The following is a 17,002-nucleotide window of genomic DNA, read 5'->3' as shown; positions in this document are numbered from 1 at the left end:
GGGCCAGCAGTGTACAATTCCAATAGCTCTGGGGAGATGGGAGGCTTTTAGCATGGCCATAATTTGGTCTGAATTAGTTATTGATCCTCCTTTTGTTATAAGTAGCCTGAGCTCTTTCCAGATAGCAGTGTGGGACAGGAGGATATGGAAGGCATATTTAGAGTCTGTGTAGATATTTAGGGATTGTCCCTGTGCCAATTGGAAGGCAAGGGTAAGGTCTATTAGTTTAGCCTGTTGGTTAGTGGTGTGGGCAGGGAGAGTTCATGCCTCAACCATCTCAGTATCTGACACTGTAGCATAGCCACTCTGTGGGCATCTTTACACATCAAGGAGCTGACATCTATGTACCAGGTATAGATAGATGTCCTGAGGCAATGTGCACTCCTGTGTTTGTGAAGGTTGAGATAGTAGTTCCTCTAAGGTTTCTGGGCAGGTATAAGATAGGAAGTGGTTAGCATTTTGTTGAAGAGGAAAATTGGAACTATTAAGAGGTGTGCATGATTGGAAAGTGTAGAATCTATTAGTAGTCGATCAGTGCTACCTGAAGGGAAAGAACCTTTCTCTCAGGGGTGAGGAGGGATAGAGTTGGTAAGCCTTTGTATAAGAGCTGGGTCAGGTAATAAGAGAAGATGGTAATGGGCCATCCAAATGTTAGGTTTTTAGATTCTTGAATAAGGATCTCAGCATATGCTAAAGCACACATGTAGGGTGCCTGTCCCTGCATGGTCAGGTCTAATGTTTATGACAAGTATACTATGGGTGCAGAGGAAGGTCCTGGTTGGTGACCTAGGATTCCGAGGGCACATCCCTCCTTTTCTGTTACATAGGGAAGAAGGGACAGGTTAGGTCTGAGAGGTATAAGGCTGGGGCCTGAAGAAGGGCCTGTTGGGACCTTTGAAAGGGCTTAGTAATAGGTTTGAGAAGAGGTTCCTGGGAACCTAGGAACATAAAAAGCCAACTATCCCTAGGAATGACAGAATCTCCTCTTTAATAAAGGGGAATGTTAGAGACTGGATTAGGTGTTTTCTATCTAAGATCTGGCTTTGTGGGTTGGAGTCATTGTTAGTCTCAAGTTGGTGACCTGAGGGATGGACAATTGGACCTTAGAAGGTGACACTCTGTAGCCTTGGCTGGACAGGAAATTTAGAGGCATGAGTTTGGTAATCTCTAGAGAGGAACTTCAGAGGAGAATGTCATCAACTTAATGAGTAATCATAGATTTAGGGAGAGAAGAGAGAGTAGGACAGAAGCCAGGGCCTGGCCAAATAGTTGTGGGCTGTACTGGAATCCCTGAGGTGAGTTGAGTAGAGAAGTGGGCGTCAGGGTCAGTCCAGGTAAAGGCAAAGATGTGTTGTGACTGGGCATCTAAGGTAATAGGAGAATGGGTCCTTGAGATCTAGGACCTAGAAATGAGGAATCCCTGAGACGATAGTGGAGAGAAGCATGTAGCAGTTAGCCACGTCAAAATGGAGAGGAACCACTGCAGAGTTAAGGAGCCAGGCAGTAGATCCTATTGGTTTTTTTAACTGCAAATATATAGGGGTGTTAAAGGGGAAGAGGTGGGATTGATAAGTTCTTTTCTTAGGAAGTCAGAGATAATGAGCTTTAGTCCCCTGAGGCTCTGGTGAGAGAGAGAGAGAGAGAGAGAGAGAGAGAGAGAGAGAGAGAGAGAGAGAGAGAGAGCGCACTGAACTTGGGTGATGTATCAGGTAGGGTCCTGTAATTGGATGACAATGGGGAATGGTGTTAACAACTGTCTTAGTGTTCTTAGTGTTTCATCACTGTGAACAGACACCATGACCAAGACAACTCTTATAAAGGGTAACATTTCATTGGGGCTGGATTACAGTTTCAGAGGTTCAGTCCATTATCATCAAAGCAGAAAGCACGACAGTATTTGGGCAGGCATGGTGCTGGTGGAGCTGAGAGTTCTATATCTTCATCCAAAGGAAGCCAGAAGCAGACTGTTCTCACGAAGCTGGGAGGAGGGTCTCAAAGCCCACCCCCCACAGTGACACATTTCCTCCAACAAGGCCACACCTCCTAATTGTGCCACTCCACAGGCCAAGTTTCTTCAAACCACCACAGGAACAGAAGGGTTCAGGATGTCCCAGACTTGGGGTCTGCCTGGGTCTGGCAAAGGCAATGATGTGTTACAGCCAGTAGGTTGGGTAGCTAGAAGAGGGAGGGGAGCAGCTCCTGGTGAGTTTGAGTTCAGGCAAAAAGGGGAGGGGGACAAAAGAAAAAGAGGTTCCCACTTTGGCTAGAAGATCCCTTCCTAATAAGGGGATGGGACACACTGATACCACCAAAAACAGAATGGGTAAGAGGAACACCCCTAAACATGCAACTAAGTGGTATGGATTGATGAAGTTGTTAGTCTGCCCCTCTACCCCAACACTAGGGAAATGATAAGGAGAGGTGGGAGTCAGGTGATGGTAGCAATTGGGTCAAGGGAACTCAGGCCCCTTCATTTGCCCATGACCAGGCCTGGGAGATTAACTATAGGAGTGATGTCCCATAGGGCAGTCTGGGACTGATGTCCCTGTGCCACAAGTGACACAGGGTAATCAGCAGCCCAGTGTCCCACTTGATGGCACTTTGGACATGGCCCTGGTGACTTGCAGGTGAAAGACCTCCAGAGAGGACCTTTCCCTCAGGAGGAGACCCCAAGCGCCCAATGACCGAGCCGAGGCCACTCAGATGCAATCAGCAAGAGGGTTTATTGGAAAACACAGGTACCTGCGGGCACACAGTCTCTTCGGAGGACTTGCACGCCCAGCAGCTCCAGCATGGGGCTTTTATAGAGTTTGGGGAAGCAGAAGCGGGCGTACAGAAGCAGATGCATAGTTACGGGGATTGGTGGATTTAAACGAGGCATATGGACATGTTCACATATGATTGGTTATTTCACATGATGAGGTAATAAGGTATAGCTACACACATTGGCAGGTTTGAATCATATTCGAATGAGGTTGTAACATGGTAAAAGAGTACGTGCGGGCTGGGACGTCCTGAATGTCGGGGGCTAGGCTCTTATCCCTTCCTGCTAGAATGGTGACTCGGCCCTAGGTATCTGGGCGTGCCTGGGCTCGTTCAAGCCTGTTGCAGCTCTGAGTTAAGACTCATGGGGTGGGTCTTTCACAGGGATTGGGGCAGGCCCATGCTCGGTGACACTGCTGACCACATTTGAGACAGGGACCTAATGATTCCCAAGTTTCAGGAGACCAGGGAGCCTGGGCAGTCACCAAAGCTGGTTGAACAACTTTGCCAGCATGTGGTATTTTTGTTTGCAGGCCTTCTCATCTCTTGCATGATGCACTTTAAAGACCAGTGACGAGACTTCTGCCTATGGAGTTAGGGATCCTCTCTCTGAGCATTTACACTTGGTTCTAACATCAGGGTAGCTTTTCGAAAAGAAGTAGGTCACCAGGAGTTGATTATTTTCTGGGTTTTCAAGGTCTAGATTAGTATGTTGTAAGAGGGCCTTTGTAAGGTGTTCTAAAAATTGAGACGTGTTTTCCTGTTTGTCCTGGATGACCTCTTGGAGTTTGTCAGTGCCTGCCCGAACCGTGGTACTGAGAGCCGGGTGTAAGCCTGCGGGGTTAAAAAAAACACACATACTTGGGTCATTCGTGTTAAGAGAGAATGCCAAATCTGTAGCTTTGTTCACTGAATATATACCTCAAGTTCACCGGGTGGAAAATTCCAGGAAGCACAGTGGGAAAAACCCAGCTTAAGGCCTCAGGAACAAAAGACCAAATACTGTCCCAAATTTACTGGGGAGAAATCCAGGAAGATCAAAAGACTGAAGAACAAAAGACAGGATGAACCATCGCCCAGGTGTACCACCCAGGTGTGCTGTTACCAGGCCAGGGCGGTCCTTTGTTAGGAAAAAAACGGCTTCTACATCCATCAGCCTGGCTTCAGCTGGGGTCAAACACTGCAGGGGACCCAGGAGGGTCTGAGAGAGTTTTTCATAATTTACTGGCTTAAGCATTACAGAGACCCACCAGGAGGCAAGTTGTAAATTGGTCTCTAGCTAAAATGGCACCCAGGGTATTATAATTCTGTTGAGGAGCCTGGTTGGGCTGTGTCTCAGACCCAGTCAGGTACTGCTGGCAATAGCTGGAAAGATCCCTTATGATAACAGAATCAAAAGTGTTACTAGGCAGCCATATAGAGTTGTTATCTAGAGGATACTGGGGTTGGCCAGTATCTGTTGGTTTGGTATGTCTCATCTGTCTCTAGTCTGCTCCCAAACTCACCTGTGCTCCTGGAGAAATAAATTGTTACTGAGGATCATGTATAGATCGTGGAAATTCAGACAACAAGATTGAGTAATATACTGAAATTCTTTAACAAAGGTGGAGGAGTAGATATAGGATCCCAGTCTTTTTCTGTTCTTGTTTTGTTTTTTGTTTTTTGTTTTTTGTTTTTTTCTATCTGAGAAAGTTCACGTAATGGAAAGGGGACATGTTCCCTAACTAGACCATCCACCCCAGAAACTTCCCACAAAGGAAGAACAGGAGCTGAGTTAGGCTGGTAGGGGAGGTAGGAGGAGGATGGAGCAAGCCAGTAGTTGGAGGGCTGAAAGTTGGTGTTCGTGTGAGATGGTTAGAGCGGCCTACAGACGGCAAGGAAGGGGAGGAGTCTGGAAAGCTGGGTGAGGAGAGTACGCTGAGGAGGTGGGTGTAGGGAAGGCTGAGGAGGATGGTCAGGGGGCTTGATGAAGGATAGTGAAAGTTCAGTCTGGCTGAAATTTCATAGCTAGGGGGAGCTGATTTGGGGAACAGGAAGAACAGAGAGAAGGCTTGAAGCGAAGGTAAGAAGAAGCCTGGACATAGGAAACCTCCTTCCATTTTCCAGACCGCTGGCAATAGCTGGAAAGATCCCTTATGATAACAGAATCAAAAGTGTTACTAGGCAGCCATATGGGGTTGTTATCTAGAGGATACTGGGGCCAAATCTGATTGCAAAGGTGAACGAGTCTGTAAGCTTTTAGATAAAGTGCTAATTTTAGAGGTTTGAGGTTGTCCAGAGGCACCCCAGTGGGGAGCCCGGAGATACAGGCAGACACAATTCTCATGGGTGAGGAAAAAGATTAATATTTTCTATCACCTGTGGCATCTGGAGGATAGAAATAATAACCGAGCATGTGTGGTACAAACGGGCTTACCAGACTGTCACGTGGTAACCGGGGACCAATAGGGTGTATGCCTGGAACACCCAGCTGGGACTTTTGAGAGAAAAGGGGGGAGCTGGGTCTTGAGAACAGAGAAATCTCATCCAAGGGAAGGGGTCCTAAGGTAGAGGGTCAGCGAGAAGGGCCAACCATACCTGTAGCCGTCAAGACTGTATTGGTGGGGGGTGGAGCTCGGTCCCCAAGGACACCAGAGAGATGCTGGGAGCTTAGGTCCAGCCAGGAAAACTCACCAATCTGCCCGTGTTTGCATGCAGAGTGCTAGCAATCAGATGGCCAGGAAGTAAGGTTGAGTAGCAGGAGACTTGTTGGAATAGGGAGCTGGCCTATGGGTGGGCACACGCCACGTGGCGGGGTGCATGTGGCAGGACCATAGTCTTGTGACTATGAGTCATGGCACCACTGATGGAACTTGGCTGAGGCTTCTGACAAAAATCACACTGTGCAATAGGTCTCACGTGGGAAGTTTATTAAAGAGGAGGGGGACACAGAGGCTGCCTCTAGGAGAAGGAAGGGAAGGAAAAAGAGATGCGGGAAGGGAAAGATGGCTTTCATTGAGGCCATGGTACATGAACATGTGACAGGGGTGGGGGTGGGGGTAGGGGAACAGGACAATGTGTTTCCTCTGAGCAGCTAATGATGACATGTCTTGTTGGGTGTCCCTGGGAGCTGGCTGTGAAGATGCCTGATTGTTAATATTGCGGCAGGGACCCTTTTGGCTGTCTGTGGAGGTGCCTGACTTTTAACAGTTACTGCATACAATTGAACAAGGAGTGTGGCTTAGCTAATCTTGGTAAGAGCAGTTTCTATAGGGAAGTGGTTGTCAGGCTGTAAACATTCCTGGGAGAAAAAGCTATGCCAACATCTGCACACACTGTCAACATTCACTCTCAGAAAAGGCTTTGCCATCCCTCTTAGCCTCACCTGGAGAAGTCTTTGCCTCTTCCATGGGGCCGACCCTGGGGTCTTGACATGGCTGTGCCTTTGTCAACAGCACGTGCTCACTCAGGATGTCTCAGGAGCCCTGCAATGGGCCACCACACCTAGTCCTGCAGGCTTTCTGTTGGTGGAGGTTGTGTGGTCCTGAGGAACAGCTGCCTCCGTGGCTCCTACACTGTTACACCGTCATATCCTGGTACACCCTTGAGAACTTGGAGGGGAGGGGTGGAGGTGGGGATTCTGTTCTTCAAACTCTCACTGCAAAAGGATCTAGGAGAGTTCTTGAGAGAGGACATTGAAGGCCAGATCCCTAGTTATATAAACCTCTCCTGTTTCAAGGTCTTCTCACTAGGGCCTGTCTTAGGGACAGAGCCCAAGGAGTGAGCAAAACTAGTCTTCAAACATGGAGATTCTGCTGCAAGTTACCATTCTTCAGAGGCCATATCAAGGTGGTAGGTTTGAGGCCAGAGCAATAGAGAAAAGGACCCTGTACTGCAGAGACCCTGGTCTGTCTCTAAGAGAGGCTTAATGAGCCAGGCAGTGGTAGTCCCAGCACTCAAGACATATAGACAGACAGATCTCTGAATTCAAGCCTGGTCTACAGAGCGAGTTATAGGACATCAGAGCTACACAGAGAATGGGCAGGGGTGCAGGGAGAGAAAGAGAAAGGAAAAAGGGAGTCACAATGTGTGCAAAGGTGTTGATGAATGAGGATGAGGATATGATCATTCCAAAGTATGGCTGAGGAAGTTTATTGTAAATATGACGGAGAATTCAGCCAGAGGCATCTGGAAAGGTCCAGATTGAACTGGATCCCGAGAGAAGAGAGGGAGGAGAGTGAGATAGGAAGGGAAGAGAAAGGGTAAGCAGGCCAAGGGCCAAGAAAGGAGCCAAGGAGAGGGAGAGGGAGAGGGAGAGGGAGAGGGAGAGGGAGAGGGAGAGGGAGAGGGAGAGGGAGAGGGAGAGGGAAAGGAAGAGAGAGAGAGAGAGAGAGAGAGAGAGAGAGAGAGAGAGAGAGAGAGAGAGAGAGAGCGCCAGAGAGAGAGAGAGAGCGCCAGAGAGAGAGAAGCTGGGGGAGGGAAGAGCAAGCCCAGCCCCTGGGAAGGAGGAGTTTAGGGTAGGGGTGTGGTGAGAAGAGCTGGGAGGAGCCACTGTACTGAGTGAGCCTTGCCCCACTTTCTTGGGGACCTGACTGTGGGTAGGAAGGCGACGGGTGGGAGGAAAGCTAGTGTGTTGTGTTTCTCTCGTGAGGACCTGGAGATCGGTTGTGGAAATAAGACCAATTCAAGAACATTTCAGACAATGCCCGTGACCTTCGTAGCCCTGTGAGTGGAGGGTCGTGTTAAGGAAGGTCAAGTCTGTGCAGCCCTGTGCTCACTAGTTGGTGTTCACTATTCTTGTGCTGGAGAGGTTACAGGAGGCTTCTGCGACTGGGAGACCCCTGCAAATGGGGAGCGTAGAGTTCTTCTCTGTATCTCAGTCCGTGACCATTCCTGGACTTCAGGAGGAAAGGAAGGAAGGAAGGAAGGAAGGAAGGAAGGAAGGAAGGAAGGAAGGAAGGAAGGAAGGAAGAGGAAAGGTAAGGAGAGGTAGCCGTGGATAAAAAGAAAGAGTATATCTAGAGGCAGACACATCTGGGAGAGCCCAGAGTGGACTGAGCTGGGCCATGTTTGGAGATGGACCAAATTCAGCAGCCAGGAGGCCAAAGGTACAAAAGAGGCTGGTAACCTAAGTGGCTGGACTATATAGCGAAAAAAACCTCTGGGGGAAGGGCAGCCCAGCCTCTGGGCTGCAGAGTTCAGGGTAGAGGGCGGGGTATGCCAGCCCTACCTTGTAACAGGTAGGAACTGAGGGATGCTGGGAGAATCTGGAGGCCAGGTCCGCTTTGCTTTGTATAGGCTCCTCAGTCATTTGTCCTGGGTTTGAAACTCAACGAGGAGCCATTCAGTGATTTCATTCGTAAGAAATAGATGATGGGCCTGGAGCTGGGGCTGAGTCCAGGAGGACAGGACTTGTCGGGTGGCTAGGAGAAAAGAGGACCTTCAAGACCGGAATGAAGCAGGCCCGGCTCATGGGGGCGGGGCTTCCTGCTGTTTGGAGCAAAGCATTTAATGGCGTGGGCTCCTTTTCCAAATGCTGACTGCGGCCAGTCCATCTGTCAGGGGACTCTTAGTCTCATCAACATGCCATTATCAGGACACAGAGTGCAGGACCCAGGCGCACCGCAGAGTGAGGGCGTGGGGGTGGAGCAGCCTGAAGCCCCAGGCACCAAAGCAGAGCTTGGTGAGGTTTTAGCCCCAGCATCAGGTAACTGCGGATATACAGATTTTTTTTTTTCCAGGAAAGTGGGAGGAATTTAGAGTTCTTTATGGAATGCAGGATAGCTTGGCTCACTGATTTCTTAGGGAGGCTTTTCAAGGGTTAACACAGAAAAAGCTAACCTTTACAGGGCTGGCAGCCTCTCCACACAGCAGGTTCCAGTCCAGTCCGGGCCGTGTCAAGGCCCCGTCTCAAAATGAGCGCTCAGTACATTTTCTAGCGAAGGCGCCAAGCTGTCAGTGGGACCCAAAGGATTCCAGAGCAGTGTTCTCTAGTAAAAAGAAGCGGCCATGGAAAGCCTCGGCAGAGCCCCAGGGTTTGCCCTGCAGCCCACGTGACAGTTCCTTAGTGGTTCTTGTTCGTTTTATTGCTGTAGACTCTGGGCTCAGCACATTTCAGTTCACCACTAAAGAGTAGACCCAGTGCCGGAAGGATGTCTACTCATTGGGCCTGGCCGGAGCCCTTCCTGTCTGGCTTCCAAATAAAGCTATTTGGATTTACTTCAAGCCTCACAGAGCAGACTGTGCTTAGGGCTGGAGGATCTGGTAGTTGACAACCTCCTTTCCCAAATGACCAAAATTCCAGGGCCACCGGGGGCTCTTCAAGTGTTATTTCTGGGCACCGGGCAGAGTTTGGGTTTTCCCATTTTCTAATGTGTCGCTCAGTGGAAGGCAAGCATTGGCAAACAGAGAGAAAAAGCTCATGACACAATTGCTGGTGTCAAGACCCTGACAAGAAGCACACAGAGGTATCTAGACTAACATATTAAAACCCATTAAACATGTTAGACAGACAGTAGAAGGTAGGAATCTGTTTGCAGTACTGAGTGTTTCAAGATGGGGTCTCTCTGTGTAGCCCTAGCTGCCCTGGAACTCACTCTGTAGACCAGACTGGCCTTGAACTCAGAATCTGCCTGCCTGTGCCTCCCAAGTTCTTTAAAGGTGTGTGCTACCACTGCCCAGCTTTATTGAATTTTACTTAGCTAAGTTTTATTTAAGCTGCAGTTGACTAGTCTCCTTGTTTGGATTTGAGACGGCGAAAAGGGGGAGCAGTTTTTAGAGGCAAAAAAAAAAATCACAAATGTTTTTGGATGTGCACTTCTGCAGGTGGGAGGTAACCTCTGGGGTCTTTTGCATTCCTGGAATTCCTAGTATTGTCTTAATAGCTTCAGGTTGCTTACAGGGCTGGCCTCAGACCTTTAAAAGATGGGGTCCTCAGGTGCTGAACTGGGGATCTAGACCCTATGTGAATACAGGTATGCAGTCTTAGCACCGAGTCTCAGACCAGATGTGAAAAACAAAACAAAACAAAACAAAACAAAACACCATCAGCCTCTTCAGACCTCCCTTCTCCATCAAAGGATGTTAGGCAAATTAGGTGTCATTATGCTATGTCAGCTACTAACTGCTTAAACAGGATGCTCTTGGTGGGCTGAGATGCTACCACAAGTTCCTTTTCTGGATAAAAAACCAAGCACTGGCAAGATCTAGCCTCACAGCCAGAGCCAGGTTCTGCCTGAACATGGACGGGCCAAGTTGCAAATATAGGAGAGTCGGCAGCATGGGTGACAGACAGCTCTCCACCCTGAGAGTTCCAGAAGAACGTCTCCCAACACAGCACCAGGGACAGCAGCCATGTCAGCGAACCAACCCTACTCCACCCACTGTGCCAGCTTCTGGGAGCATCGCAGCCTTCTGGGGCCTTTTGCTGACTAGACGCCTGGCCCACACCTATCTTAGCACCCACTAGGCACACACGAATCTCGTGATGGTGCATGGTGATGAGCAGGGGGACAGACAGTGCCACACCTTTTCTGACAATTTCAGGAAGCAAAGGGCCTGAGGCCAGTAGAAAGAGAACATATCAGAAAAGGAACTGATTTAATTATCTGGTAACATCCAAAAGGGATCAGAGAGGCACGCGTGGCTGTGTGGGGAAGATTCTGCTCGCTTTGGAGACTTCTACTGAAGGAGGGGTTTAGACTTAGGCCAGTCACCTCAGAAAGTGTAGAAGTAGGAGTAGAGGTTGGGGGTGGGCACCTCATAGGCAGGTGTCCAGAAGGGTGAGGCAGTTCAGTGACCTGGGGTGACCTGACGACAGAAAGGGGTTGATGGAAAGGGATGGCTTTCATTGGTGGCCTTTGGAGGAACTACCTGTCAGGTCTCAGGAACCCTCAGAAGGACTGAGCATGCGTGTGAGCATGCGTGGATGGCCGGACTTGCCCAGATCCTTCCCCATGTGAAACCGGGAAAAGAAAAAAAAAAGGAAATACTGATTTTTTTTTTAAACAGTAGTCAAAACTTCCAAAATAGTTTTTTTTAATATATCCAGTTCCTTTAATAATAAATTATGTGTATAGGGATATTTAAATGTGATCTACGCCTGGCAAGTAGAGCGCTAAAATGTTTGTCCTGCATCCATAGCCTTGTGACCACGCTCCCAGGGCTCGCTTACAGCCTGCTCTTCTCTCTGGGTCTTTCTTCAGGCCAGGATGCTTGCTGGCACTGCTGCAGAGATGGCAGCAGCAGGTGGGGCCTGAGGTGAATTAAGCAGGAGGCAATAAATCTGGGGCTAGACGGTGAGACAGAGGGATAAGGCCTCTCTGTCCCTGCCTCCAAGACGCTCTGGGGTCCTGGGAACCCAGGCTGAGGGCAGATTGTAGTGCTCTGGGCCTGGAGGCATGGTGGACTGGCTCAGCATCGGACCGCAAGTCCCACATCTCAGGAACACTCCCCACGCCTACAGGCTGACGAGGGGACCCTGACCATTCAGCAGGAGGCTCTGACTGGGAATCGCATCCCTCCTCTTCTCATCCCTGGCCTTCACTCTGGCCTTTGAAACAATGATAATGACGCCAACAACAGCAACCCGTCTTTATATCATCTTTCTACCCCGCTGCCCATCAAAATCATTTGGAAATTAAACAAACAAACGAGTGCCCCGGTCCCACCTATGGTAATGAGGTCCGACTGACTTCCCTGTGTTTTCCCTGTGCAGCAGATGGAGAGCCACTACCTAGGCTTGAGGACGTCAGGGGGAAGCAGTGGGAAGGGTCTGCCGAGCCCAGTGTAGTCCCTCGATGGTTTCTGCTGGTAGCCAGACCAAGGCTGCTTGCTTGTGGCTAGCAGAGACAGGATCCCACAGGTCCTAAGCGGATACTCTCTTCGAAGTAGGTTTCTGTCCTGCGGGACTTCACAGCCTGCCTCCAAGGGCACTGTGGTGGGGGCAGCATAGCAAGGGCAGAGATCCTCTGTGGAGGGCCTGAGGGCCGCAAGGTCTCCCTGCCTCCCAGCCCCGACTTCAACAGTGTCTGGGCTTTTTCTAGACTGCAACTTCTCAGCATTCCTAGGTTTTCCGTTTGTCACTCCCATAAGAGAAATTAACAGTTTGCCAGTCCGGATATAAACAGGAATGTAAACTGTTAGCAGGAGCCTCCGACCCTGCTGCTAAGCCCAAGCCCGGTGTCCTCCCCTCCCCAGCCCATCAACTGTGAGGAGGAGGAAAAGATGAGCTGTGACAGAGGCTTTCTCTGGGCGCTGGCTGGGCTCCCTAGCAGTCACTTGAATGCGTGCGCACGTGCGTGGAGGGGGAGGGGGGAGCTGACAGCTGGGTCTGCAGCTGGCTGGTTTCGCCTATTTTTTTGGTTGTTGTTGGGGGGCTGACTGCCGATTAAATCAGGAACAAAGCCCTACTACCGCGGTGGCCGCGCACACCAATGCTGTTGAGCCCCAGAGAACAACTAATTGCCATGTCATAGGATGTGTGCTTGGGGTCAGGAAGGCGGTTGGGAAATGTAAGAATTCAGGGAAATGTCAAACAAGCCTGGTGCTCATTAGAAGACTGCTCCCTATAGGTCTCCAAGACCTGCATGGTGACAGAGGCCTGGCCACCTCCTGCAGGGTCAACAGCCTTCTCCGCTGGGGTGGTCTGGCATGCTCGTGGGCTGCAGATGGGTCACACACTGCCAACAAGGCAGGGAGCCTCTCAGCTTTGGCGGATTCATCCATTCACTAGAAACTACCGTGCAAAAGACGCTCATTTCCCCTACAGGTTGAAATATGAAGAAGGGCTGCCTCTCCAAGGTTAGCCGTGGTCTCTGTCTAGGTAGCATATGGGTCAGAGTCCGTTTTTTCATTTCATGTGCGAACGTGTTTTGCTTGCATGTATGAGCGGGATTGTGGTGCCAGTGAAGGTCAGAAGATGTTATCTGGACATCTGCAACTGGAGTTAAAGATGGCTGTGAACCACCACGTGGATGTATGTTGGAAGCAATCCCAGGTCCTTTGCAAGAGCAGTAGTGCCCTTAACCGTCGAGCTGTCTCTCCAGCGCATATTTAAAATAAGTGTGCGTACGTAGGAACTCACATGTCCACGTGTCCATGAGTGTGTGTCGGTGCACGGGCACACCTGTGTGTGTGTGAAAGCCAAAGACAACTTTGTCTGTTATTCTCAATGTTGTCATCCACTTCCTCTGAGACATGGTCTCTTAGCAGACGTGTGTTGGAGCGATGTTTTTTTTTTTTTTTTTTTTTTTTTTTGGAGCTGAGGACTGAACCCAGGGCCTTGCGCTTGCTAGGCAAGCGATCTACCACTGAGCTAAATCCTCAACCCCTGGAGCGATGTTTTTATGCACCCTGTGAAGATTGTGTTTGTGTTAGACAATGCTGATTTCTGAACCTGCAGAGATCCGATTACAGGCTGGGCTTTCGCGTTGCTAAGCATCAGGGTTTTGTAGACACTTCCGCGCTCTCCTTCTGATTGTGTTACTAAAAAGCTGATGGCCTGTAGCAAAGGCAGGAAGTAGAAGGCGGGACTTCCGGAAGTGAGCAGAACTCTGGGAGAGAATCAGATTAGCTAGGGAGATAGTGAGAAAGAAGCCGGACTAAGGTGGAGTGGTAACTAATGAGCTGTGTGGCAGTATTTAGAATAAGTGACGAGATAGTTGGGAACAGCCTAGGGATAAGGCCTAGGCATTCATAATACATACGTCCCAAAGAAAGTTCTGTACCTGTCTTGAGCTCACCGGCGAACCTCACCTCAGAGATCTTCCAGTTTTTGCCTCTCCAGCAATGAGAAACAAAGTCAGGAGCTTCAGTGCTTCGTAGGTAGTGTTATCCCCACACTAGAGGCGTCCCCAGCCTCAGGTTCTACTTTTATGTCTGGAACCTGACTCTTTTCCCCTAACTCAAGACAAATTACAGTAGGGGTCAGGAATGCCCCGGTCCCTTTCCTATTCCTAGAGTTAAATAAGATTGCAGACTCAGACCACCTTGTACTTAATTCAGAGAAGCTAAAGCATATCTACATTAGTGGTTCTCAACCATCATACTGCCACGGCCCTTAATACAGTTCCTCATGTTATGGTGACCCCCAACCGAGAATTTATTTTCATTGCTACTTCGTAACTGTAATTGTACTACTGTTATAAATCATAAGTAGATATCTGATATGCAGGGTATCTGATAGGTGACCCCTATGAAAGGGCTGTGTGACCTCTCAAAGGAGTCATGACCCACAGATTGAGAAACTATATATTTAAAAAAGGTGAAATGGGGACCCGGGTAGCATCCAAGGAGGCCTGGAGTTGTTTTATGACAAGATGTTTAAGACCTGTGTTGGTTTGGCTTCTGTGGATGTGACACAAGCTATAGTCATCTGGGAAGAGAGAATCTCAATTGAGAAAATACCTCTGTCAGATTGGGCATTTTCTTGATTAATGACTGATGTGGGAGGGCCCAACCCACTAGGGGGCGATGATTCTGGGTGACAGACACAAACAAGCAAGCAGGCCAGGGAGAGTAAGCCAATAAGCAACATTCCTACGTAGTCTTGGCTTCAGTTGTGCTTCCAGGATCCTACCCTGAATTCCCTCAATAAGGACTATGACCTATAAGCTAAAATAAACACTTTCTTCTCCAAGTCGCTTTGATCCTGGTGTTTGTCGGATAGATACCACAGCAATAGAAAGCAATCTAGGACAGGATCTGTCTTATTCAATCTTCTATTGCTGTGAAGAAACGCCATGACCATGACTTTGTATTTAAAAGACCATTTAACTGGGGCTGACTTATAGTTTCACAGGTTTAGTCCATTATCATCATGGTGGTGTGCTGGAGAAGTTTCTGAGAGTTCTACATGTGGATCCACAGGTAGCAGGAAGAGAGAGAGAGAGAGAGAGAGAGAGAGAGAGAGAGAGAGAGAGAGAGAGAGAGAGAGAAAGAGAGAGAGATAGATCACAAAAACGTCTGGGCTTAGAATGGGATTTTTGAAACCTCAAAGTCCAACCCCAGTGACACATTTTCTTCCATGAGGCCAGACCTCTTAATCCTTTCAAATAGGCCACTCCCTTGTTACCAAGTATTCAAATCTATGGTGGCTCTACGGGGTCATTGTCATTCAAACAACCATATTCCATTCCCTGGCTTCCTTGGGGCTTCTAGGCATATCACAATGCAATATGCATTTAGTTCAACTTCCAGAGTCCCCACGGTCTATCACAGTCTCAACATTGTTTAAAAGTTCAAAGTTCAAAGTCTCTTCTGAGACTCACGCAATCTCTTAACTGTAATTCCCTATAAAATCCAAATCAAAAGGCAGATCACATACTTCTGACCTACCGTGGCACAGGATATACATTACCGCTCCAAAATGGAGGGAAGGGAGCACAGTGAGGGAACACTGGACCAAAGGAAGATTGAAAACCAGCTGGACAAACTCCTAACTCTGCAGCTCCACGTCTGATGTCAAAGTGCTCCTCAGATTTTCAACCCTTTTCTGCTTTGTTGACTACAACACACTTCTCTCCTCCTCTTGTGCTGATTCCACACCCTGTTAGCAGCTGTTTTCCACAGGTGTCCTATGTCCAACACAGTCCAGGCTTCACCTTCACGACTTCATGCAGTGGCCTCCCTAGGCCTCCATGCAGGGACACCCCTGACACGTACCTGGCCTCAGGGTCTTTCCTTAGCTGTGGAGGGAGACTCCACAACCCCTGTCTTGTATCCTTGACTCTAAAGCCAGAGCCATGTGGCTGAAGATGCCAAGTTCTGCTGCTTGGTGGGGCTGGAACATGGCCTCTTTGTGCATGGTAGAATGTGGATATTAGGATTTTAGATTAGGAGAGCAGATGAATGCGTTTGTACCAACTTTCTGTTTTTGATGGTTTTCTTCACTGCTTAAGCTTTTCTTTAATGGAAGCTGGGGGGTGGGGTGGGGTGGTCAGTCTTGCCCTGAGGCCACCATTTCCTTTATTTTATTTAGCATCAGGCTTTTCTTCCTTCCTTCCTTCCTTCCTTTTTAAAAAACATTTATTTATTTTATGTATGTGAGTACACTGTAGCTATTTTCAGACACACCAGAAGAGGGCATTGGATCCCATTACAGATGGTTGTGAGCCACCATGTGGTTGCTGGGAACTGAACTCAGGACCTCTGGAAGAGCAGTCAGTGCTCTTAACTGTTGAGCCATCTCTCCAGCCCCAGGTTTTTCTGTAAACTCTTTTAATCTCCTCTTTTTCTCCTCAATCTGTACATTTTGTATGTATGTTTTCCTGCTCAGTTTGCTCCTTTTCAGTGTAGATCTGCATGATAGATCTAATAAGGACATGCTGCAACAGTAAGCTGTCTTGAAATCTTCTCTGCCAATGCCATTAATACGAAACTCTTCAATTTAGTTCAGGCAGATTTTTTTGGGCAAGGGCAAAAGGCAGCCACATTCTTCACTAAAATATCACAACCTACTAAAATTCTTCTCTGAAATCTCTTGATCCAGGCCATCATAATCTACATTGCTCTTAGCACTACCACTTTCCAAGTTCCTACTAGTATGGTCCATTAACTCCTGCTTAAAGCATCCATCTGCTCTCCTAAACCAAAATCCTAACATCCACATTCCGCCAACAAACAATAGGATCAGGCCTGTCACAGAAACACCCCACTCCTGGTACCAGTGAAAGATCTCATGCAGAGAGACCCTTACTCAAGTCTTGGGAAATCATGGACCCCAGACACAGAGAGACCATTTTGGATGTAATAAGCAAAGGCGAGGTTTATTACGGAGACCTATTACAGAGATCTCCGGGCCGACACATATCCCACGCAGGAGACAGAGGTGTCGGCCACGAAACTCAAAAGTCAGAGGTTTATATAGAGAAAGCTAGGGGGTTTTGGCGTGGTTACATACAATTGGCTCATTCAAACATAGCAGTGAGAACAAAGCAGAGAGAGTACGTGCTAGAAGTCAGGGGCTTATCAGGGTCTGGAGGATGGCCCTGAGTGAGCTGGGGGGAGATGTCTTCCTGTCAGACGTCCCATGAATCAGTCTCATTAACTCAGGCTGGTTCCTGCATTCCTTTTCTTTATGGCTTGCCAGTCCTGCCTGGACAGTGTTTCCTGTGCTCCTTTATCTTTATGGCCTGCTAGTCCTGGCTGCAGGGCTTAGCCCTGGGTCTGTGGCCTTTTGGGGTTTATTCTTTTAATTTTATATTTCTAAACCTAGAATTCATATAATTCTCTTTTCACCAGCAGGATGCAAACAATGGAA

At 48.5% G+C, this 17,002-nt stretch overlaps 1 long non-coding RNA gene across 4 annotated transcripts; it reads right to left on the bottom strand.

Annotated features, from left to right (window-relative positions):
* Nucleotides 1–3,422: 3,422 nt before the first annotated feature.
* LOC148001480 (uncharacterized) lies at nt 3,423–8,869 on the bottom strand. Of its 4 annotated transcripts, XR_015637201.1 has the most exons (4): nt 8,584–8,842; nt 7,973–8,165; nt 6,128–6,353; nt 3,423–3,597 (listed from the first exon to the last, which is right to left on the bottom strand). It is a non-coding gene; the product is annotated as an uncharacterized LOC148001480 (long non-coding RNA). The 4 variants fall into 4 exon arrangements; XR_015637202.1 differs by lacking the exon at nt 7,973–8,165 and having other exon boundaries at nt 8,584–8,869; XR_015637200.1 differs by lacking the exon at nt 8,584–8,842 and having other exon boundaries at nt 7,973–8,479.
* Between the last annotated feature and the right edge of the window lie 8,133 nt (nt 8,870–17,002).

The sequence above is a fragment of the Rattus norvegicus genome, chromosome 14 (genome assembly GCF_021556685.1).
Source record: "Rattus norvegicus strain SHRSP/BbbUtx chromosome 14, alternate assembly SHRSP_T2T, whole genome shotgun sequence".
NCBI lineage: Eukaryota > Metazoa > Chordata > Mammalia > Rodentia > Muridae > Rattus > Rattus norvegicus.
This window is presented reverse-complemented; position numbering and strand designations above follow the sequence as displayed.